This window comes from Phascolarctos cinereus, unplaced genomic scaffold, assembly GCF_003287225.1.
Source record: "Phascolarctos cinereus isolate Bilbo 61053 unplaced genomic scaffold, phaCin_HiC Scaffold_726;HRSCAF=1367, whole genome shotgun sequence".
Lineage (NCBI taxonomy): Eukaryota > Metazoa > Chordata > Mammalia > Diprotodontia > Phascolarctidae > Phascolarctos > Phascolarctos cinereus.
In genome coordinates, this window is record NW_027556098.1 from 74,539,299 (window position 1) to 74,564,616 (window position 25,318).

General features: G+C 34.2%; 1 pseudogene; it reads left to right on the forward strand.

The window, feature by feature from the left end:
* Positions 1–5,317: 5,317 nt before the first annotated feature.
* LOC110210862 (protein FAM221A pseudogene) overlaps positions 5,318–25,318 on the forward strand; it is a 41,396-nt pseudogene continuing 21,395 nt past the window's right edge.

Below are 25,318 nucleotides of genomic sequence, written 5' to 3' on the forward strand. Positions count from 1 at the left end.
CAATAGATTAAAAAGATTGACAGTGCTGCAGTGAGAGCTATTAACTAAGATAAATTTGCCAGCAGGGTTGTGTGGCTTCTTCTGAGCCTTCAGCAGAATATATATAGTAGTAGAGACTATGGGTTGGGGTTTGGAAAAGAAAGAAATGAAAAGTGGTTTAATAAGGAAGCAAGGGATTTGAGTAGCTTAAAACTTAACAATGCTATCAAGCTTGCAAATGAAAGGAAGTTGAGGGCAGAATATCTGTCATAAAAATAGAAAACCATGTCACAGAGATGGACCTTGAACCCAGGTCTTCTTGACTCTAAGGTCTCTCTATCCATTTTCCATACTATTCTTCAATATGTAATTATCTTAAATGTTTTATTTTTAAATTTGTGGTACCTGTCACCCGTGATAGGTATAAATTTTATATTTTTTAATATTTTAATGTTAATTTTATTGATACTTCTGTTTTTAGATCAGCTCAATTTTTAAACATATTGCTCCCTTCTCTTTATCACAGAGAATCATATATTAAAACAAAGAATTAAAAAAACAGTAGTTCAGCAAAACTAACCAATGTGTCAACCAATTCCCACGGTATAGGTTGTACTCCACACCCAAGAGTCATCCATCTTTGAAAAGACCAGAGGCAGATGCTTTCTCATATCCCTTCTTACTTGAGGTAGCAGTGGTGGTGGTAGAAGCTTGGTTATTGTAAGTTCGTTGCATTCAATATAAATTGTTGTCATTCTCATTTATGGTATTATGGTAATCATGTGTATTGTTTTCCTGGTCTTGCTGACTTCTCTTTCCACACATTCATGTAATCTCTGCATTTTTCATATCCATTGCTTACAGTTTGGTAATGTTCCTTTATGTTCATATGCAGCAATTAATTTAGTTATTAAGCCTTTAATGTACATGTAATTTGTTTCTAGTTCTTTATTATTATGAAAAGTGTTGATATAAATATTTTGATGTATATAGTATATTTGTTTTAATCATTGACTTCCTTGGACTATATGCCTAGGAGATTCCTATTTGCATCAAGGGGTATAGTCATTTTAGTCATTTGTTTCACATAATTCCAAATGATTTTCCAGAATATTCTGACCATTTCATAAGCCCTAACTGTGTATTACTTTGCTTGCCTTTCCATACTCCTTTCAACATTGACTATTTTCATTTTTTTTTTGCCAATTTTCTGGTGAGTTGAAATCTCAGAGCTTAGATTCACTTTTCTTATATTATTAATGATTTGTAAAAATCTTTCATATGGTTGTTAATAGTTTGCAATTCTTCTTTTGAGAAACATTTGTTCATTTTTTGAAAGAATGACTTCTGCCCTCATCTATTTGTGTTAGGTTTCTAAATATTTTAACTACCAGACAATCATCTAATATATTTGATATTTTACCAACCAACCACTTTACTTTTTATCCCAGTTTCATTAATTCTGTCTATGCAAAAACTGTACATTTTCATGTAATCAAAATTATCTATTTTGTCTTTTGCAATCAATTTTATACTTTAATCGATTAATACTTCTTTCCCTAGTCACAGCCACAAAAAGGTACATTTTCTGGTTCTATTTTTTCTGGTTTGAATTTCAATATTCAAGCCACACATTTATTTTGTGCTTGCAATTGCATGAGGTATAATATGATGGTCTAAATCTAATTTCAACCAAACTGTTTTTCAGATTTTCCAACAGTTTTAATCTTGGAAGAGTTTGTTCCATAAATTATTTGTGTCGTCCAGTTTATAAAGGCCTGAGTTCCCATTTTTCTTATTCCTCCTGTCCAGTTTTTTCCTTTGTTTTATATCTCTATATTTAACCAATACCAAATGATTTTGATATCTACTGTGCTATAATATAGTGTGATATCTAGAACTACTATTCTCCCTTCATTCCTACCCCTTTTGATTATTTAATTTAATAGCCTCGCTCTTTTGTAACTGCATACAACTAAATTCATAAATTAAGTTATCATTCAGTAAGCATATGTGGATTGATTCAAAGATATTTTATCTATTTTGCAGTTATTTTGAATAGGGCTTCCCTTTCTGTTATTTCGTCTTGGATACTGTTATTGCTATATAGAAATATATAGATTTTTGTGCAGTTATTTCAAGTTCTGTTTGTTCTTTTGTTTAGTTGTTCAGTCATGCCCAACTCTTCATGACCCTATGGACCATAGTATGACAATGGGGTTTTCTTGGCAAAGATACTGGAGTGGTTTTTCATTTCCTTTTCTGGTGGATTAAGACAGACAAAGGTTAAGTGACTTGCCCAGGGTCACTTAGCTAGTGTCTGAGGCTGGATTTTAACTCAGACCTTCTTGATTCTAGGCCCAGCTTTCTATCCACTAAGCTACCTAGCTTCCTCTGAGGCAAAAAGATATTAAGTGACTTGCCTAGGGTCTCAAAGTTAGTAAGAGTCAGAGGCTGGATTTAAACTTAGGTCTTCCTGACTCCAGGTCCAGTGCTTTATCTATATATAAAAACAGTCCCTTCCTTCAAAAACCTTCTATTCTACGGGAGGATACATCATATGCCCAGATAAGTAAAAGGACAGTGAGCTTGCAGTCAAAAAATCTGAGTTCAAATCCTGGCTTTGGCATTTAATAGTTGAGTCTCGTCAATTAACCTATTTCAACTTCAGACTGCTCATCTATAACATGAGGATAATAATACATAACCATAAATAGGGCTCTGTGAAGATTAGATAGTGTATGTAAATCAATCCATTATTTATTTATTTATTATATTTTATTATATTCTTATATTACATTATTATTTATTAATTATATTTTATGGATTATAGAATCTATTAAGATCACATAGGTTTATACTTAGATATCTTTCAAAGCAGACTAATGAACTTTACTGTATCTGGTAGCACAGCTAGAGGCTCTAGAACCACATTTGCAATTGCCTCAACTTCAATTTATTCTCCTATCTTGTATGGTCTTATATAAGCTCATATGAAAGCAGCATTTGGAAGTTGTAAAGAGCCTTTCATTGCGAAGGACAAAGCCTTAGTAACTAGAGATTGATTATTACTGCCTTACAAAAGGATCCCCAACCAAATGAACTGTTGAGATTCCTTCTAGCTGTTAGATTCTTTGAATTGATTAAAAGGAGAAAAGGAAATTTTGTTTCTATGTTGTAGAATAAGAGTTGCAATATTTTTTAAAAATAGAAAGGTCATAAACTTTTCAGAATAAATAAAAATATGTTTCTTTTAAGAATGTTAGAATTATTCATAATCACGTTTCTTTTAAATTTATGCTATACTAAATAATGATTAAAATTACTGGTTGTCGTACCAAGGATTTAATCACTTTTCAATAAACTTTTTTTCAAATAATTTAATAACACTAACCACTCTCTCCTTAATCACTTATACATTGTGTAAACCCTACTTGTTCATGCATGTATTATATTATGCGCAATGGCTAACACCCATATATTCTCCTCTGTAATTTCTATTATTTTTCTTTTCAAAGAAGGAAGTTCCAGTTTGAAGCGACTCAGTGGAAATAAGTTGTGAGAAGTACTAATATTACTAAAATGAAATGTATGGAGCTAGACTGTCAAGGAAAACTCAGCCTGTATATTCTTTCACACAAAATTTCTTCATCAAAGCTCCATAGCTCTCAATAAAAATCTTTACCATAGAATAGACAAAAATTATTTTTAACTTAACTCTTCTCCTGACTACATCTACTCAGAATATTTAAATGATGTAAAAGCACTACCACAAACAGAGCCTTGGACATTTCCCAAACTAAACTTTTGTGGATGGGATTGTCAATACAAGCAATAGTGATGGTATATTTTGGAGACTCCTTCAGAACGTTCTGCATGTGACTTAATCAAAATCTATCTTACTGATCATCAATTTAGAGATACCTCTGCAAAAATATAAACGCCATCGGACTGTATTTTACATAGTGCAGCTCCTGTACTACATTCCAGGTACTAAAAATGTCCTAATAAAGGAAATGTGTGCTAGAGGATATAGAACTTACCCTATTCATTAGGAGAATAGTAAAATAAATAGGATAAGTCCTATTGGATAAAATGCACAAAATTAAGGCAAAGTTATAACTAAGGTTGGATGATTAGAACTTTATCCCAAGGTGTCAAATTTAGAAAGTGTTGAATTTAGAGGGCATTGACAGAGCTTCCAATTTATTCAATAAGAATAATTAATTAAAATGAAAAGCTGTGAGGTTATGGACTAGGATGAGCTCCTCTCCCCCCTTAAACTGTTTCATTCAATCCCTTCTCCCTGCCCAAATGATATCACAGGGTCTTTGTCTCTTGCCTTTGTAGATGGACCCTAATCACCTCAGTGACTACCTGTCTTAGGTGCAAAAATTCCAAGTTATGGTTCTGAACTAAGGTCAAATGCAAATGATTATGAGAAGAGTTAGAAAGGCTAAAGCCTAGTTTGAAGGGAAACTTTCAAAAAGTTCCAAGGATAGCAGAAAGGACTTTTCAAGCTATATTGAAAACAAGAGGAAAAATAATTATGCAGAAGAACTACTATTTGGGTCTTAGGATAGATGGAGTATTAAGGGATGATAAAGAAAGCAAAAAATACTCAGCTGACGTTTGGTTTCATTTTTTTTTCTACAAAGAAGAATATTTGGACTAAAAAGCATAGAACAATGCTGTTAAGAGGATATTTAAACTCAATATAAGGGAGGGGACAAATAGTAAGCTAGAATCTAGGTAACCTGAATACATGCAGGTCATCTGATCTGAATGGAAAATATTTTGGATTATTGAAAGAACATCCAGATGTGTTTACCAAACTGATGTTTGCAATCTCTGAGAAGCTGTGAAGAATGACACAGACATTGTAGGATCAGTGATGGACAAATGTTGTCCCAATTTCCAGAAAGGGGAAGAATGAGGGTTTTGTAAACAACAAACTGATGTTACACTAATTTTCTGTAAAACTCTAAAATATATTTTAAACCACTTGAGACTTCCGGGAGCCAAGATGGCTGAGTAAGCAGTGGATCATGGTGTCTCTCCCATTCTCATCACAGAACAGCCATAAAACAGTGCCCCAGAACAGATCTTGGAATAGAAGAGCCAGCAGAAAGATGGAGTGGACCAGTCTTTTGATCTAGGAAACTTAGAGTATTGGCAAATAAGGTCTATATCACTTGGGTAAAAGGGAGCACAGCCCTGGAGAGGAATCCTCCCAGCAAGCCAGCAGTAGGTTCCACCTTAACAAACTAGGAGATCCTGAGCTCCAGAGTGATGGAGCAGGCAAACACCAACGCCAGGACCCCTCCTTTCACCTCACATGCCTTGGCACAGCCAGGAACTGGCAGACAACAGCTCGGAGAACCACCACGTGCCTAGCACAGCCCTGGGTGGGCAGGCATCCTCCAGCAGTGGAACCTCCCCATGTTTCAGTGAAGCCCCAGACTGGTAGGCATCCTCCAGCAGCGGACCTCCAAGTGTTTCAAAACAGCCCAGGCAGGCAGGTATTGTCCAGCAGATGGACAAACCCGTACTTCAGCCAGCCCTGGGGAAATTTAGATAGGGCCAATAACAAAATGAACAGAAATCATATGATTATTTCAATAGATACAGAAAAAGCTTTTGACAAACTACAATACCCATTCGTATTAAAAGCACTGGAGAGCATAGGCACCAATGGAGTTTTCCTTAATGATAAGTAGCATTTATCTAAAACCATCAGCAAGCATCATATGCAATGGGGATAAGCTAGAAGCATCCCCAATAAGTTCAGGGGTGAAACAAAGATGTCCATTATCAGCATTGTTATTCAATATTGCACTAGAAATGTTCCCTTTAGCTATAAGAGAAGAAAAAGAAATTGAAGGAATTAGAATAGGGAAAGAAGAAACAAAACTATCACTCTTTACAGAAGATATGATGGTATACTTAGAGAATCAACTAACAAAGTACTTGAAATAATTAACAACTTTAACAAAGTTGCAGGATATAAAATAAATCCACACAAATCATTGACATTTCTGTGTTACTAACAAATCCCAGCAGAAAGAGATAGAGCTATTCCATTTAAAATAACGATAGACAATATAAAAATATTTGGGAGTCTATCTGTCAAGACAAACTCAGAAACTGTATGAATATAATTACAAAACACTTTTCACACAAATAAGTCAGATCTAAATAATTAGAAAAATATCAGTTACTCATTACTAGGCCAAGCTAATATGATAAAAACTGACAATTCTACCTAAATTAAATTACTTAGTTATTGCCATACCAAATTACCAAAAAAGTTATTTTATGGAGCTAGGAAAATTATAATAAAATTAATCTGGAAGAACAAAAGGTCCAGAATATCAATGGAATTAATGAAAATAAATGCAAAGGAAGGTTGCCTAGCTCTACCAGATCCTAAAACTGTATTATAAAGCAGCAATCATCAAAACTACTTGGTACTGACTAAGAAATAGTGATGGATTAGTGGAACAGGTTAGGTACACAACTCAGAGTAGTCAATGACTGTAACAATCTATTTTTTGATAAACTTAAAGACTCTAGCTTCTGGGATAAGAACTTGCTATTTGGCAAAAACTTCTGGGAAAACTAGGAAAACAGTATGGCAGAAACTAGGCAAAAAAAAAACCCAAAACGTCTTACATCTTATACCAAGATAAAGTCAAATTGGGTACACAATTTAGACATAATGGGTGAAAATTTAAGCAAATTAGGAGCACAAGGAATAGTTTAACTGTTAGATCTACGGAGAAGGGAACAATTTATGACCAAACAAGAGATAGAGATCATTATTAAATCCAATACGGAAAATTTTGATTACATTAAATGAAAAAGTTTTTGTACAAACAAAATCAATGCAACAAACATTAGAAGGGAAACAGAAAGCTAGGAAACAATTTTTATAGCCAGTGTCTCTGATAAAGGCCTCATTTCTAAATATATATTGAAATCAAATCTATAAGAATACTATTCATCCTATAATTGATAAATTTTCAAAGGATATGAACAGGAAGTTTTCAGATGGAGAAATTAATGCTATTTGTGGTCATAAAAAGTGCTCTAAATCACTATAGATTAGAAAAATGCAAATTAAAACAACTCTGAAGTAAAACATCATACGTATCAGATTGGCTAGCATGACAAAACAGGAAAATGATAAATGTGGGAAAATTGGGACTCTAATGCATTGTTGGTGGACTTGTGAGCTGATCCAACCATTCTGGAGAGCAATTTGGAACTATGCCCAAAAGGCTATAAAAATGTGTATACCCTTTGATCTAGCAATACCACTACTAGGTCTGTACTCCAAAGAGTTCATAAAAAGGGAAAATGACTCACGTGTACAAAAATATTTATAGCAGCTCATTTTGTGGTGGCAAAGAATTAGAAATTGAAGGGATGCCTATCAATGGGGAATGGCTGAACATGTGCGGTATATGAATGTTATAGAATACTAATGTTTCATAAGAAATGGTGAGCAGGCAGACTTAGGAAAAACTTGAAAAAACTCGCATGAACTGATGCTGAGTGAGGTGAGAAGAACCAGAACACTGTACACAGTAACAGCAACATTGTGCAATGACTGACTTTCTTAGTTCTTCTGAGCCCTGCAATGATCTAAGACAATTCCAAAAGACTCATGATAGAAAATGGTGTCCACATCCAGAGAAAGAACTACAGAATCTGAATGGAGAACAAAACATACTACTTTCTTTACTTTTTTTGTTTGTTTGTTTATTTTTTTCTTTATCATGGTTTTCCCCTTTTGTTTTGATTCTTCTTTCACAATATGACCAATGTGGAAATATGTTCGATATGATCATAAGTGTATGGCCTATATCAGATTGCATGCCATCTTGAGGAGGGGGGTGTGGAGGGAGGTAGGAAAAAGAACTCAAAATCTTATAAAAGCAAATGTTGAAAACTAAATATAAATTAATCAATTCATCAAAAATGATCAGATAATGCCAAAAAAATTCACTTGTAAGTCCTTAGCAGGTTAACCAAAAATCAATATGGATTAGAAGAACAGATCATGCTAAACTACCCTAATTTTCTTTTTTTAAAACAGTCATTGGATGAGGAGTTTGGACAAATGCCCTAGGTGTGGTGTATGTGACTTTCAGCAACTTCTTTTGAAAATTCTTTCATGGTATTGGTATGAGCTAGATGAAAAGTGTTCAACTTTAAATATATTTTTTGTATGTAGGTGAAGATTATTGAGTGGAAATATACAAATAGTGTCGATGAATGAATGAATAGTGTCCTCCAGTGGTATGCCATTTAACTGTTTCATTTTTTTTTATAATAAAATAAGTTATTTAGGAAGCAAAATGACCATACTGAGCAGAAATAATGAGGCATATTGGCTGAGATAAAATGATAAAAGTTTAAATGTAAAGTCATACATTCACATTCAAAATATCAACTGTATACAAATAAAAGATAGGAGATATGTGACTAGGCAACAATTCATGTGAAAAAGAACATCTGGCTTAGCTGAGAACAGAGACAACAACATCACAGAGATAATCTGTGGCTCACTGAAGTCAGATTAGTCCTCTGTCAAAGCAGGGCCCCCACAAAGATTATTGGTGGACTTTTTCCAGTACGGTAATAAGTAGAGGCAGAGTGAAGACCTCATGCTGTTATTGAATGAGAAAGACTCATACTGGAATTGGTAACTAAGGGAATTATGTTCCTGAAGTGTCTGGTGACTTGCCCAACTTGTCTTTTTCCATGCTGTGTGCAGCTCTCTCTGGGTCAGCATCTTGGCCACAGGTTTAAGAGAGATACTAAAAGTTATGTCCTTTGTTTTTCCAAGAAATGGGAAACATAGACAGGGGTAGTGGTCACTGATGAGGAAGAGTCCCATTCTATTCTGATCAGACAAGTGATTTATGAGATAGATTTAAAAAGGGCTCTTGCATCTATATAAAAAATCTGTGCCTGGAGGCAGCTGTTTCTCAGACATCACAAAATTCAGAGCATGGATTCTTTTTTTTTTTTAAGCAGGCAGTTAATTCTCTGATACCTTCTAGTCATTCCCAAAAATTCAAAAGAGGACAGAATAAAGGATCTCTTCTACATGTGCCTGTCAGAAGAACTTGCTGTGTTCTATAGGACTTAAAGGAGGGAATAAAAACTGCACAAATAATTTTGGTTGTGCTAAATGATAATATGTATGAAGCATACATGATATGTGATCAACAGGGAGAGATCTCTTCACTATATTCTGCACTAGTCACAACTTTATTACAGTATTATTCCTTGGTTTTCTAAATATCACAGAGATGTGAAGGACAAAAATGTTCAAAGGTATAAATTATAAATCCTTTGAGAGAAACCAAATGCAAAAAAATTAAGCTTTCTTTGTTTTTTGTTTTAGCATTAGAGAATCAGGTTGATAATAGTTGAAAGAGTTGTGACGTCATACAGATACCAGCTGTGTGGCCACAGGAAAATAATATAGCTTTCCTGAATCTCTGAGTCTCATTTTAATTAAGAAAACTGAAATAATAATAATAATAATAATAATAATAATAATAATAATTTCAGGTTGAAATTCACTTTGTATATATTATCTCACCTTCTAGGCATATTTTGAGGCTCACTTGAGTTAATATATGCAACAAACTTTGCAGATACTTTATAAATGCCGTCATCATTACTGATAATTTTCTTATTAGAGAAAGTATTATTAGTAAGATCTGAATTATATTCCTAGCCCATTTTTGACCTTGGATGACTTATTTAAACTCTCTGGGCCTCAGTCTACTTATTTGTAAGATAAGGAAGTTAAATTAGATAATTTCTAAAATTCTAATCCATTCTAAGACTATATAATGCATGTTAAGGGAAGGTTAAAGGGCAATGAATATTGCTCGAAAGTTAATGACGGTTTTTAGGGAAGCAAATGTCTACTTTCATCTTTCTGTGGCCTTTGGAAAACATACTAGGTAAAATGGATGTAAGTGAAGGAAGCCAAAGATTTCAGTTAAACATAAGCAGAACTTCAGAAATGGTTTTAAAGGTAGCTTCTGAGATATATCTCTTAGAATTTAGTGTATTTTGTATAATACATGAATGTTCTTTTTTATATATAGGAAGCTTACAAAGTATAATGCCTTTTTCTTGATTTATTAATATGAATGCTAAGAATTCTGATTTATACACATTATCTTTAAGCCATCAGGTAGATTTTTTGATTTACGTGCCCTGTATAGAAAAGTTCTTATTAATGAATCCTGAATTTTAAAGTAGTGATTTAGTATGTTAGTTTATAAATCTTAACTTTAAACTTCCAATTTAGTGCCTTGATTTATTAATGCCAGGTTCCACAGTAGTTATGAATCATAATGTTAAAGCTCTGATTTAATATGATAGTTACTATAAAAAGCATTTACCACGAAAAAATGCACAATGTGAGACTGAGATACAACTGATCAATGATTATGTTCGGGTACAGTGTGCATCAGCCTCAGTTGAAGATTCATCTTGAAAAGAAGGATGTTTTAAATAGAATATGATGGTGAGTCAGAATAGAATGAACTGCATTGGAAAAATAATATTTCTTCCCCTTTAATTAGATCCTATGTGGAAACAGTGAACAGTTCAGCACTGATATACTGGGTATAGTCTTAATGAACAGCTAACAAAAGAAAAGTTCCACACTGAATCATTACTGATGAATGTCATAGTAAGACGGTGAAGTTTTTAGAATATAGCACACACAAAGAGATTCAGTATTGTGGCTTATGGCAGCTTTACAATGATTCATTAAACTTATTCACCTTGAAAATAGACTATTTGGTCTGCAACATTTGCATTTTCACCTTAGATAGTTCCCTCCCTCCATTTATCAATGTCCCTCATCTTCTCTCATCCATTTTATTTTCCTAATATTGACCTTCAGATTATTAGCATCTTTATGTAACAGATACATTAAATGAAAAGGAAAGTAGGTTTAAGATCCTTGTGATTTGTATCTTTGCTTTCTATACTCTTACTCCTCCTAGCCTCTCTGACCACTCACCAATATTGCTTCTTTCAAACTGAGATCCCTCTTTTAAAATTACCCTTTTGTATTAATGACATCTTCTGATCACTTAAGTTTAGAATCTTGAAAATATCCTTGATGTTTTCCTCCCCCTCAATTCCCATAGTCAATCAGTTGCCAAATCATACTGATTCTACCTTCAACAACATCTCTCACAGCTACCTCTCTTCACCCATTTAAACACTAGTTCAGGTACCCTCCTCATGGTTTCTTAATTTGCTCCCTGTATCCAGTTTCTCTTCTTTCCATTGCATCCCCTAAAATTGCCAAATTAAATACCTACAATACTGATCTGACCATGCAACCACCACATTTTCATTGCACTTTCATAAAACCGCAAAATATTTTTCAAAGGCTCTCTATTGCCCCCAGGATAAAATACAGACACCTTAGCCTGGAATTTAAAGCCCCTCCTATAGTAGAATTCCTGCCTACATTTCTCCTCTTATTTAATGAAAAACTCCTTTGCATTGCTCATTACAATCAAACTAGTTTGCTAGCTCTTTCTAGCAGATTACATTCAATCTCCCATTTCCATTATTTTTCATAAGAAATCTGCTATGTCTGGAAGGCACTCTCTCCTCTGTCTTCAAAGCAGAATTCATGCCATGTCCTACCAAAGACCGTCAATGATCTCTCAATTATAAGCAATATCTTCATTTTGAAATGATCTTTGTATTATTTTATAATTTATTTTCTTTACTTGCCTGATAGGCATGGATGGTAGGCATGATAGTTGTCTTCAAATATTTAAAAGATTTTCATGTGGAAGAAGACCTACACTTGTTTGGCTTGGCCACAGAAGGAAGAATTGGGGATAACTAACAAAATTTGCAAAAAGGCAGATTGAGGCACAATTTAAAGAATTACCTCAAAATTATAGCTATCAAAAAATGAACTATTTCATCATTTCATAATGTATTCCTTCTCACTCTAAGTCTCCCATCAAAAACACTTCTTGAGCATGTAATGATGATGATTCCGTATTGGAGAAAATGGACTGTTTTGTCCACCACAACTCTTTTTTGTTGTTGTTAGGCAATGGGGTTAAGTGACTTGCCCAGGTCACACAGCTAATAAGTGTTATGTGTCTGAGGCTGGATTTGAACTCAGGTCCTCCTGAATCCAGGGCCAATGCTCTATCCACTGTGCTACCTAGCTGCCCCATCACAACTCTTAAGATTGTATAATTTTGGGAACACGTCCTAATATTTTCTCATTCTGTGTAATTCTAGTCATATCCACCCATAGATCTTTCAAAAACAATCTTATCTAAGGTCCTAGAGGACTTCTTCTACCTCATATATTTTTATGGGTACCAGTGCAATATTAAATCTGTTCATCCATTATCCATAGCCATTGTTACATGATTGACCCATGTCCTTTTCTGTTTATACATTTCCTTGATGCTCCTATATCTCACTTATTATTTATAAAGCATCTTAGTAAAACCTACAGACTACTGTTATTTACCATGTGTCTTTATTTACTTTAATTTACAGTAGTCTACTTGCTTCAATTCAGTTAAATTTAGCTATTTCTATGCTATGTGCAAGGCATTGTGCTAGATTCTGGGGATAAAAAGAAAATAAAACACAATGGTTCCCGCCCTCATGGAGCTGATTTTCTATCGGGGGGGGGGAAGACGGGAGGTTAAAATAGGGTAAACAGATAAAAATACTTCAAACAACCCCAAAAGAAAACTATTAGCAGAAAAAGAAAGAAGTTTTAGGTTATTAGAGAACCTGGGGTTCATCAAACTCCCAGAATCTACCCACCCACCTCTTTTCATGCCTGCCATGACTCATTTTTTGGGATGAATTTCTTGGGAGCATAGGCTTTATACTAGCTCTCCCAGGAACCCAGGACTGCTTTAAAGTCTCTGGTCTGTGCTCAGATTTCTCAGGCTTTCTCTCTCACCATTTGTGTTCATCGTAAGTACTAAAGGGGAAGATAACCAAGTATTCCAAGAATTCTGAAGCACTAGCATTTCCCAAATCCTTTATTTGAGGGACCCATGGATCATTCCATTTAATTGCAATTTTGTCTTCATCTCATTTTTTTTAAGGTTATATATGCTTGACCTTATAAATCATCCATTCCAACATTTCATTTTACAGATGTGGAAACTGAGACCCAGAGAGGTTAAATGTCCTTTGTCAAAGTTATTTATCATTAGCAGATCCATGACTTGAAAATAGGACTCTTGATTTCAAACGCAATGCATCCCAGTGAACTACATTGCCTTCAATATTAAAGTGACTTCTTCTAGTAGAATAACAATATATTGATTATTGACCAAATATTTCACATTTAGAATATTACAATGGATCAAGATCTGTAGTTTTTATGATATCAGTTTTCTACTTACATGCATAATAACTTCTGAAAAATTTATCACTCTTTGGCCAACTTGGCTATGACTTATTCTGAGCTAAACCAAGTTAGGCCTCTGATTTCAGACACATTGTTTATCATTAGGCTGATCATCAAAGCCTTATCAAGTTTGGTAAGGTATGCCATAGCTTATGATTTTCTGGTATAGTCATGATGAACCAAGGGTTATAACCATAGCATGGACAAATCATCAGAGCAGGACATCAGTGGAGATACATTCAGGCTGGCAATAGCTAAATTCATATTTATAGATGCTATTAAAAAATATTTCTTAAAACTCTTTGATCTCTTCATTATCCTTCATCCATTACAAGGCAAAAAGAGATTACATAGGAATGAAGACAATTTCTATTCCCCTCCACAATAGGTTACCATGATTAAAAAAAATCTTCAGTTTTGGACTGACAAACTTCCCCCCTCCCATTTGCCTATGGTGTCCTTTGTCCATGTAGTCAGATTTGGTTCTAACGTTAGAGTATAACATTACTACACCTGGTTATCATACTGCTTAAACAGCGTGATTCAGAAGTACCAGTAAGGGCTGTGGTCTTTTGCCCAAATACTTTCCTTCCTCCATTAATTGTTCCCTCAAATTTTACCATTATAAAATTTAGCTTAAAGATTTGATGCTTATGAAAATGAAATGCTCTGGGAGGGATAATAATATAGAATAAGTTATTTCCAACTCAGTGTGAATGAATCTATCATTTCCCACCGCCACCAAGAGTTGAATTTGCATGAAAACAGGAAGGATCATCCATGAGAACACTGACCACATGAGATGAATTGGTTCTATATTCCAGTGAGAGGGTACAGAAAATAAGGCAAGAAACTTGAATAACTTTGTTTGTAATATCTTCTAGTTGTTTATATACAACATAAGCCTATGAGTTTGAATCATAATTGAGAAAACTGCAGGATTATCTTAATGACCTAGGGCTTCAACAATTATGAGTTTAGACTGTGTTTCCAAAGGAAGGAAGGAAGGTAGGAAGGAAGGAAGGGAAGAGCAAAGGAAGGAAAGAGGAAGGTGAGGAGGGAAGGAAGGAAGGTAAGGAAGGAGTGAAGGAAGGTGGAAACCATTTACTGAGCTAGCACTATGTGACAAGCTTTGTATTAAGCACTGGGGATACAAATACAAGCAAAAAAAATCCTTCCCCAAATAGTTTATAATCTAATGCTTATAAATATATTATAAACACACAAAATGAAGCTGAAAAGTATTGATGGGGAGGTGAAGGCCTGGTTTTGGGGATATGATTCTAGAATCTAGAGGAAGTCAAGAACAGGGCCAGGAGAAGAATGAAGGTAGGGCACAGGTTTTTCCACAAAATGGAGGCTCCAGGAGAAATTCACCAATGGAAGAAGTGGCAGGCCTTAAAAAGGATATACCATGGTAAATGGTTCATAGTCTTGGTGGACTCTTTTAGGGTGAGGAGGCCCTAGGCACTGGGGAGAGCTTCAGAATAGAGGAAACATGATTCTGAGGTACAGAGGAAGTCAAGAAAGTGTCTAAGAAGAGATTTGTAGGTAGAAACAAGAACATTTGTTACAAGGTATTGGCTTTCTAGTGTCCTTGAGACTTTTATGATATGAGGGAGAATGAACCACCCAGGGTGCTGACCTGCCACAAATACATAGATTGGACTCTGCCAATGGGCAATAAGCTGGGCCCAGAACTGAGCAGAAATTGAAAAGCTGGCTTGATTTGCCTTTGGGAAAATATAAAGTTCTTTTAATGACTCCAAGCTTCTGCCTAAAATCAAGGCCAATTTTTAAAATTCTAATATTTCTCCAGTTATTGTATACCCATGAATCATGAAACACTATGGTCTCCAAAAAAATTGAAAATGTTGATCACCCAAAAGGAAATGCAGAGGCAAATAAGTGACACTTCATGAAGCTTTAAACACATAACAATAATTGATTGTGCAATTCCTAAGCCAATAATCCTAACCAAAATTGTTCCAATAAAATAATAAAATGATGATGTATAGTGTAGCCTTCTTATTTATTTATTTATTTATATTATGCTTATAGAACTGTGTGTTTTGGATGTATTCATTTACTTAAAAAATAGTTAACGATAAACTGTCAGGAAACAAAGTCTCCAAAGACATTTGATTATCTCCCATATTAAACTGCTTGAGGTTGCTAACTAAATACAGATTTAGCCACCACGTGCAGTTTAATAATTGTCGTCATCTTGCCAGGTAGTTTTATGGCACTGTATAACAGGGAATGCAAACTTTTTAGGTATTGCCAAGCATGATTCCAGGACCAAAAATTTTACTCTCAGTGAAAGCCTTAATTAAAGGCAGTGAAAAAAAATGGCATTGAACAGCACACTGAATGCCCAATTTGCAAGTGTGTGCTAACAATTCGTACATATCTCTGCAAAACCTGATGGTCGTTCAAATTGCCATACTATTGACATAGCATGTTGTTTTTACCACATGGAGTATGTTTCTCTGTTATGTTTCATGACTGAGGGCAGATAATATATGCCCTCAAATTTATATTTAGGGAATCTTTCAAGCACATAAAGTTAATGGTATAATTTTTATCTGATTTAACACTACTTGGTTTCACAAACAAGGAAATCTCATTCTGAGTAAAAAAAAATGATTCAAAACAAGGGTACTGAACACTTTAAAAACAGCATAAGCAAACACAAAGAACTGTGGACATTTTAATAAACAGTGAATAGAAAAATAGGACTACGTGTGAAACTAGGAACTTCTCTTCCATACACTTCATTTTTTTTTCAAGTGTATGTTAAATTGAACAGAATAGCAACAAAGCCCCTTGCTTAACTGTTGCTCTTTCTGAACTTCCTTATACTGTTAAGTGTATTTTTGTTTTATTAGTGTTTTTGTATCCCTTTTCCTCTTTTTTGGTGACACTATCACTGTCTGCCTTTTCCCATTCCACTCAGAAAAGTAGTCCATTGAAACCAATAAGCATAGCCAGCGCCTCCTGCCCTCCCCCAAAAAATCAACACTTTCTCTATATTTGTCAATGTATTTATGTTTCTGCACCTCTCGACCCCTCTCTGCCAAAAGGAAGCCTGCTTTATGATCAGTTTTCTGAACTCATTAAAATGACCCAAGCTTTGAAACCTTTTACAATTATTTTTCCTAATGTTATCTTGAGCATTAACTAAATTGTTCTTTTTTGAGAGGACTGGGTCAAGATGACGTAATAAACAGGAGCTTTCCAGAACTCTCCCAAGTTCCTCTCCAAACAACTTTAAAATAATACCTCAAAATGAATTCTGGAACAGTAGAACAAACAAAAGGATGAAGCAAAACAATTTTCTAGTCCAAAACAAGTTAGAAGGTCAACAGGAAAGGTCTGTCTCACCAAGGTGAGAGTAAAGCACAGTCCAGCACAGGAGACCCAGGCAAGTCAGCAGCAGGCCATGCTCTAGCAATCCAGCAGCAAGCCCCCTTGCTCTGTCAGAAACCAGAAGCAAGACCTTGTAGCAGAAACAAGTCAGCAGGGAGGGCCAGAGCCTCCTCTCCCCAGTCCTGGTGCAAGCCAGCAATGAGGACCCAAGTCCTCCACTCCCAGGCCCAGAGCAAGCTAGCAGCAAATTTCAGTGCTCCAGTGAAAGCCAGGAGCAGATCCTGCCCCAGCAAGTCAGTACAGGCCTTGGGGGCAATTGAATCAGCAACAGCATCTCTAAGAGCTAGCTCTCAGCCCACAGATAGTAAAGGAGCTAGAAAACTGGTTCAAGGATTACAAGAGATATTTGCTGGCACTGGGTGCAGGACTCTGTTTAACTGCCCAAATGAGGATCCTAATCACTAAACTGGGTCATAGTACCAAGGCGAGGAGGAGCATTAGCAGGCTAGAGTGTGTAGCTTTGGGGAACAGAGATCCTGGTCACAGAACCAGGGTGGAAAAGTGGTAGACCAGAGCACAGGCCATGAGAGTGGTGACTGAACCTCTCCCTAGATCATACGGCCTTGGGTGAACCAAAAACTTATAGACGACCAAAATTAGCTCTTGGAAAAAAAATGAAGCAGGAAAATGCTCCCTCCATCGAAGGAGCAGAGCTTTCAACTTCAACATACAATTAGAAGTCAAGAAATAAACTGGAAAACTGAGGTGAGGTCACTAAGGTGATAGGAAGATCAAAACGCAAACTGAGAAGAGGAAAACAGCTACATGCAAAGCCTCAAAAACAAAATGTGAATTAGTGTCAGGTTCCAAAAGGACTTTAGGAGGAGCTCAAAAAAGGATTTTTAAAAATTAAATAAGAAAGGTAGAAGAAACATTGTGAAAAAGAAGTGAAAGAATGTAAAGATTTAAGTTTGGGGGACAAGAATGCATTATTTGGTAAAAATTGTTGCAAAAACAGGAAAACATTCTGGCAGAAATTGGGCAAAGACCAAAATCTCACACCATTTACCAAGATAAGGTCAAAATGGATACATGACCATGGTATAAAGGGAGATATCATTAAAAAAAAATTAGAAGAACATGAAAAATATTACCTTTCCAGCTTATGGAAAAGAGAATTTATGAATAAACAAGAGATGGAGAACATTGTGAGATGCAAAATGGAAAATTTTGATTACATTTAATCAAATTTTTTTTTGTAAAAATAAAACCTATATAGCCAAGACTTGAAGGAAAGCATAAAATTGGGAGAATTTTTTTTTTCCAAACAGTTTCTCCGATAATGGACTCATATCTAGAATATATAAACTTTGTCAAATTTATAAGAATGAGTCATTCCCCAACTGATAAATGGTCAAAAGAAATGAACAGGGATTTTTCAGAAGAAAAGATCAAAGCTATCTTTAGCCACATGAAAAAAATGCTCTAAATCATTATGCTAATTAAAACAGCTTTGAGATATTATCTCATACCTATCAGATTGGCTAAAATGATAGAAGAGGAAAATAATAATTGTTGGAGATGATACAGAAAAATCAGGGCTTTAGTGCATTGTTGATTCAACTACAAACTGATCCAAACATTTTGCAAAGCAACCAGGAATTATGCTGAAGGCGGTAAAAAAAAAATATATGTACATATACCATTTGACCCACCAATACCATTTTTAGGTATGCTGATATTAAGTGATCAGAGAAAATAGAATATGTTTTAAAATAGTTATAGGAGCTCTCTTTGTGGTGGCAAAGAAATGAAAATTGGTGGGTGCCCATCAATTGGGGAATGACTAAACAAGTTGTGATATATGATAGTGATGGAACACTGCTGTACTATAAGAAATGATGAGATGGTTGATTTTAGAGAAAAAAATGGAAAGACTTGCATGAAATAATGAAGAGTGAAATGAGCAGAAGAAAGAAAATTGTATACAGTAGGATCAATAATGTTCAAAGAACAGTTGTGAAGAACTAAATTATTTTGAGTATTTTATTCAAATCAAAAGACTTCTGAGGAAAGATGCTATCCACCTCCAAAAAAAGAACTGATAAATAGTATTACACATAGTATGGTGTGTATATATACACAGAGACACACACACATATACACACACACATACATATACATGCATACATACATATATACACAAACACACACCCACATATACATATATCTTACATCTATATATACACACACAGATATGGATGATAGATAGATAGATAGAGATAGATAGATAGATAGATAGAGATAGAGATACACACACACAGATATACATATCTGTGCCTAATGGTGGCCTTCTCAAGTGTGAAATGGGGAGAAAGGGAGAGGGAAAAAAAGCAAAGCAAAGAATAAAAGAAAACTCAGAAGGAAGCACAGAAAAGCAGGGTAGCTTTGAAAACAATCTGAGTATTTATTACATAGTTGTCATTTTTTTTAAAGTAAACAACATGAAAGAGAGATTCATGGCTTCACATTGAACCCTCTTTTTGAATTGTTCCGTGTATATAAAAATGTTTTTTTCTTTGTCTTTATGTATTTAAGTTTAAAAGGAATAAAAATTAAAAAGGAAGAAACATCAAAAAAAGAAAGAAAAGAAATGAGATTAATTCAAGAGGATCATGAAAAAAAAACTTAATAGCTTGGTAAAAGAATCACAAAAAAAAGGGAAAAAATATGTACCACTGAATAAAAGCATTTCTTAAAAAGTAGAATTAGCCAAATGGAAAAGGGAGGTACAAAAGTTCACTGAAGAAAATAATTTCTTAAAAATTAGAATTAGATGGGAAAGCTAATGATTCCATGAGACATCGAGAAACAGTGAAACAAAGACAAATGGAAAATAGTTCCAGGAGAAAAATTTTAACAAGTATTTGACTATCTGAAAGCTATGACAAAAAAAAGAGCATGAATAGTATATTTCAGGAAATTATCATAGAAAAAATTGCCCTGATATTCTAGAATAAGAAGATAAAATAGACATTGAAAGAATCTACCAATCACATCCTGAAAGAGATCCAAAAATGAAAGCTCCAAGAAATTTTATAGCCAAATTCTAAAACTCTCAGATCAAGGAGAACATACTACAAGCATCCAGGAAAAACAAAACAAAACAATTTAAATATCATGGAGCCAGGATTACACAAATCTAGCAACTTCTACATTAAAAGATCTGAGGGCTTCAAATATAATATTCCAGAAGGTAAAGGAACTAAAATTACAACCAAGAATCACCTACCCAGAGAAATTGAGTAGAATTCTTCAAGACAAAAAACCAGATATTCAATGAAACAGAATTTTCAAACATTTCTGATGAAAAGACCAGAACTAAACTGAAAATTTGACTTTTAAATACAAGATTCAAGAGAAGAAAAAAAAAAGTAAACAAGAAAGAGAAAGCACAAGGGATTCAACAAGGTTAAACTTTTTACATTCTTACACAGGAATATAATACTTGTAACTATAAAGAACTTTATCATTATTAGGGCTATTAGAAGGATATAGATAGACAAAGGGTATAGATGTGAGTTGACCATAATGGGATGATATAAAAAAAAATAAGGGATAAGAAAGACAGACACACTGAAAGAAAGAGAAGGGAGAGGTGAGAGAGAGAGAATAAATATGGGAAAAATAGGATGGAGAGAAATACAGTTAGTAATCGTAACTGTGAATATGAATGGGATGAAGTCACTCATAAAACAGAAGTGGATTTAAAAAAATATGTTGTTGAACTACACTTGAAGCAGAGAAACACACAGGGTAAAGGTAAGTGGATGGCACAGAATCTATTATACTTCACTGAAGGAACAAAAAAAGCAGGGACAGCAATCATGATCTCAGACAAAGGAAAAGCAAAAATAGATCTAATTTTTAAAATATAGACAGGAAACTACATCTTCCTAAAAAGTACCATAGACAAAAAAGTAATATCAATACTAAACACATATTAACCAAGAAGTATAGCATCCAGAATTTTAAAGGAGAAGTTAAATGAGTTACAGGAGGAAACCAAAAGTAAAACTACACTAGTGGGGGACCTGAACTTTTTTTTTATCTCAGAACTAGATAAATCTAACAAAAATAAATAAACAACAAAGAACTTGAAGAGATGAATATAATTTTTAAAAAGTTAACTATGGCAGACCATTGGAGAAAATTAAATGGGAGTAGAAAGGAATATACTTTTTCCTCAGTGATACATATCACTCACACACACACACACACACACACACACACACACACGACTATGTATTACATAAAAACCTCACAGCCAAATGTAGAAAAGAAGAAATATTAAATTTATCCTTTTCAGATCATAACAGAATAAAAATTATATTCAACAAAAGACTGTAGAAAGATAGATTAAATTAATTGGATTATTTTAATTATTAATTATATTAATTAATATACCAATTAATTAATTAATAGATTAAATTAATTAAATAAATAATCCTGAAAAATAGTGGTTCAATAAGTGGAGCAAATGATAGAAACAATCAATAATTTCATTGAAGTAAATGACAACAATGAGACATCATAGTAATATTTATGGGATGCAGCCAAAGTAGTACTTAGGAAAATTTATAACTCTAAATGCATATATCTGTAAAATAAAAAGCAGATCAATAAACTGTGCAAGTAAAAAGGAAAAAAAAAACAGAAAAAAGTCAAAATTAAAAGTTCCCAATTAAACACCAGATTAGAAATCCTGAAAATCAAGACATAGATTGATCAAAGTGAAATAAGAAAATCTTTGAACTACTAAATAAAACTAGGAGCTAGTTTCATGAAAAAACATAATAAACTAGATAAATCATTAACTAATTTGATTTTAAAAAAGAAAGAAGTAAAACAAATTACCAGTATCGACAATGAAAAGAGTGAATTCACCACAAGTGTATATATATAGACAGAGGGCACATGGTGAGTTAGATATGAAGGGATGATATCTAAAAAGTGAAATTAAAGGGGTTAGAGAGGATTGTACTGGGAGAAGGAGAAAGGGAGAAGTAGAATGGGGTAATTTATCTCACAGAAAAGAAGTAAGAAAAAGTTTTTACAGTGGAGAGGAAGAGGGGAGAGATGAGAGGAAATGAGTGAATCTTACTCTCATTGGATCTGGCTTAAGGAGGAAATGACATACATACTCAATTGGGTATGGAAATCTATCTTACCCTACAGGAAAATAAGGGTCAGGGGGATAAGAGAGGCGTGGATGACAAAAAGGAGGTAATACTGGGGCAGGAGGTAATAAGTAGTAAACATTTTGAGGAGGAACAGGGTCAAAGGACAGAATAGAATAAATGGGGGGGGTGGGATAGGATGGAGGGAAATATAGTTAATCTTTCACAACATGACTATTATGGAACTGTTTTGCATTACTACACATGTATAACCTGTATTAAATTGCTTGCCTTCTCAACGAGGGAGGGTAGAAAGGAAGGGAGAGAAGTTGGAACTCAAAGTTTTAAAAACAAATGTTAATAAATATTTTTACATGCAACTGGAAAATAAGATACATAGGCAAAGGGATATAGAAATCTATTTTACACTACAGGAAAATAGAAAGGGATAGGGATAAAAGAAGGGGGAGTGATAGAAAGAAGGGTAGATTGAGGGAAGGAGTATTCAAAATGTATGCCATCTTGGGGTGAGGGGCGTGGAGAGATGAGGAGAAAATTTGGAACATAAAATCTTGTGGAAGTGAATGTTGAAAGCTAAAAACAAATTAATTAATAAAAATTTCAGAAGAAAGAAAAAAAGAATCAGAACAAAAAGGAAAAATCATGAGAAATAAAAAAAGAAATGGTATACTTTGATCTGCATTAAGACTCTTTCTCTGGATGTGGATAGCATTTTCCATTGAGGATTCAATATAAAACAACACATTTCCAGATCAAAAAAAAATTTTACAATGAATACTACACATTGTTTTCAAAGCTAAAAACAAAGAATATATTGTTAAGATTAACTGATAGACTTTTGTAAATTGTTTTTATACTATGAGAAATGCATAGTGGTAGTAACACAAAAATAAATATTGCCAAACATAACTTAATTTTTTTTCTTAAGACATTTCTTATATCTTCTTTTTTAAAATGTGCTATAAAATCCAAAACAATATTTGAAAACAATTATTCTTTTCTCTTTGACCCCCTATCTAGGTTTTATATATTTTTTTGTCTTTTAATTACAGATATATGTCATTGTCAAAAAAAATCAGTGCAAAACTTTAGTCATTTAGTGTAGTGGAAAGAGTGCTTGCCTGGACTCAGAGGATCTGGGTATTCATCCTTGCTCTATGTCTTACTAATGAGGTGACCTTGGGCAAGTCATTCAACTTCTCTGATACAGGCTCCCCAGTTGCAAGATAAGGGAATTGGCCTTATTATCTTCCCAGGTCTAATCTAGCTCTAAATGTACAATGCTAACTTTGGTCATTCTCGTACTTCCTTGAATATATCTGTATATGATATCTGTACAACCTTGGGTCATTCATTTCACATCTGTGCCTCAGTTTCTCATTTGTAAAAAGAAGTATTTTGCCTAAATGGCCTCTAAGGGCTCTTCCCAGGAGGCTGACATAATGAGAGAGGTAGGTAAACAGCACAAATGAAAGGAAAGTTTTCATATGTCATAATTAATACTCAAATGGATCTGTGATCTGATCAATGTAGGTACTTATTACACCAATACAATTATCCATGCTCTCCCTTCCTGTACAATTCCTGCCTATGCCATTGGCTAAATTATCTAAAGAGGATATACTCTAGGATAAAAAGACCCAATGAAGTATGACATAATTTGATTAGGCATAACTAGTGATTTTGGCATCCTGAAGAAATCACACAAAAAGCATCCTTACATTACCTTTTTAAGATTAAATTCCACTGAGAGTGGGGGATGAACATCTGGGACACAAAGTCACCTACTGGTAGAAATCCCAGGATACCAGTCCTTGATGGGAAATAGAGACCCAGGAATATTGAAGGATGGCTGATGTGAAGGGACCACAAGAGTAGTGCATTGTCTGTAGCCTCCTACTTTAATTCTTTATTCTTGCCAAATTCTAAGATTACTCATTTTCATTCTGCCAAAAGGATATCAAATACCGTCAAGTCAAACTAAGTTTGGTTGCTGTGGGGTAAAGCTTCAGTCATCTCTCTAGGGTTTGATATAAAGATTAACAAAGTGTCTCTTTCTTATTTGACATAAGAGGTGGGGAACTGGAGTTGGAATGAGGATGACTGGCTCAAATCCTACCTCAGACACTTAATGTGTGAACCTGGACAAGTCCTTAACATGTCTCACTCAGTTTCCATATGTCTACAATGAGAGTACTAATTATACTTAAGTCAGGGCTTGCTTTGAGCTTCGAAAGAGATTACATACACACACACACACACACACACACACACACACACACATACATGTTTATATATAGTACTTTGCAAACCTTAAAGTGTAAGAAAAGTGTTAAATATTTTTAGTGATGATTATTAAAGTTAGAAATAATGACTTTCATGATAAAGCTTGGAAAGTAAGGAATCACAGAAATATTCATATTGAGATCATGAATCCATTAAAGATACAGTTAAGGCCAATATGTACGTTCATGCACACCTATATCTAAACATCTAAATCTATATGAATTTTTAAAATCACTCTCACATTTCAGTACTGTAGGAAAGGAAGATGCTTTTTTTGACAACAGCATTTTATACATTATTGGAAAATCCACAAAAAACAAACAAAAAAAAACAATGGCCAAATTGTTAGTAATGATTTTAAAGAATATTTTATTGAGGGGTTCTTTTGCATTATGCACTACTATTATTTTCTGATAATCCTTACTCTTACAGAAACCTTTAAAAAAAACAAAGCAAAACAAATCACATAGATACTATGTCTAGCAGCAGATGCAACAATCCACATTCACAGTAAACCATTTATCTATTTAGAGGAAGTGTGTTTCATCATTAGTTCTTTGACCATAGTTAAAATATTTGCATAAACATTGGCTTTTTAATAAAAGGACCTCAAAACATCTCTCAGAGAATTGCCAGCACAGAATTTAGAGAAACAGTTGCCTTAGTATGCTGAGCCATGAATGAGTAAGGCAGTGGTATTTGTACTGAAGGTAATAAATATGTAGCAACTAGGGGCACCTATGTAGCGCAGTGGATAGAGCACCGGCCCTGAAGTCAGGAGTTCAAATGCGGCCTCAGACCAAACACTTGATACTTACTAGCTGTGTGACACTGGGCAAGTCACTTAACTCCAACTGCCTAAAAACAAAACAAAATAAAATAAAAATAAATATGTAGCAACAAATAAATGAATTGATGTATTCCAAAACACCAAAGGAGCATAACCCAATTTTGATTGATCTCCTATAGAATGAAACTTATATAACATACTAAATGAAGGAATTAGAAGAAA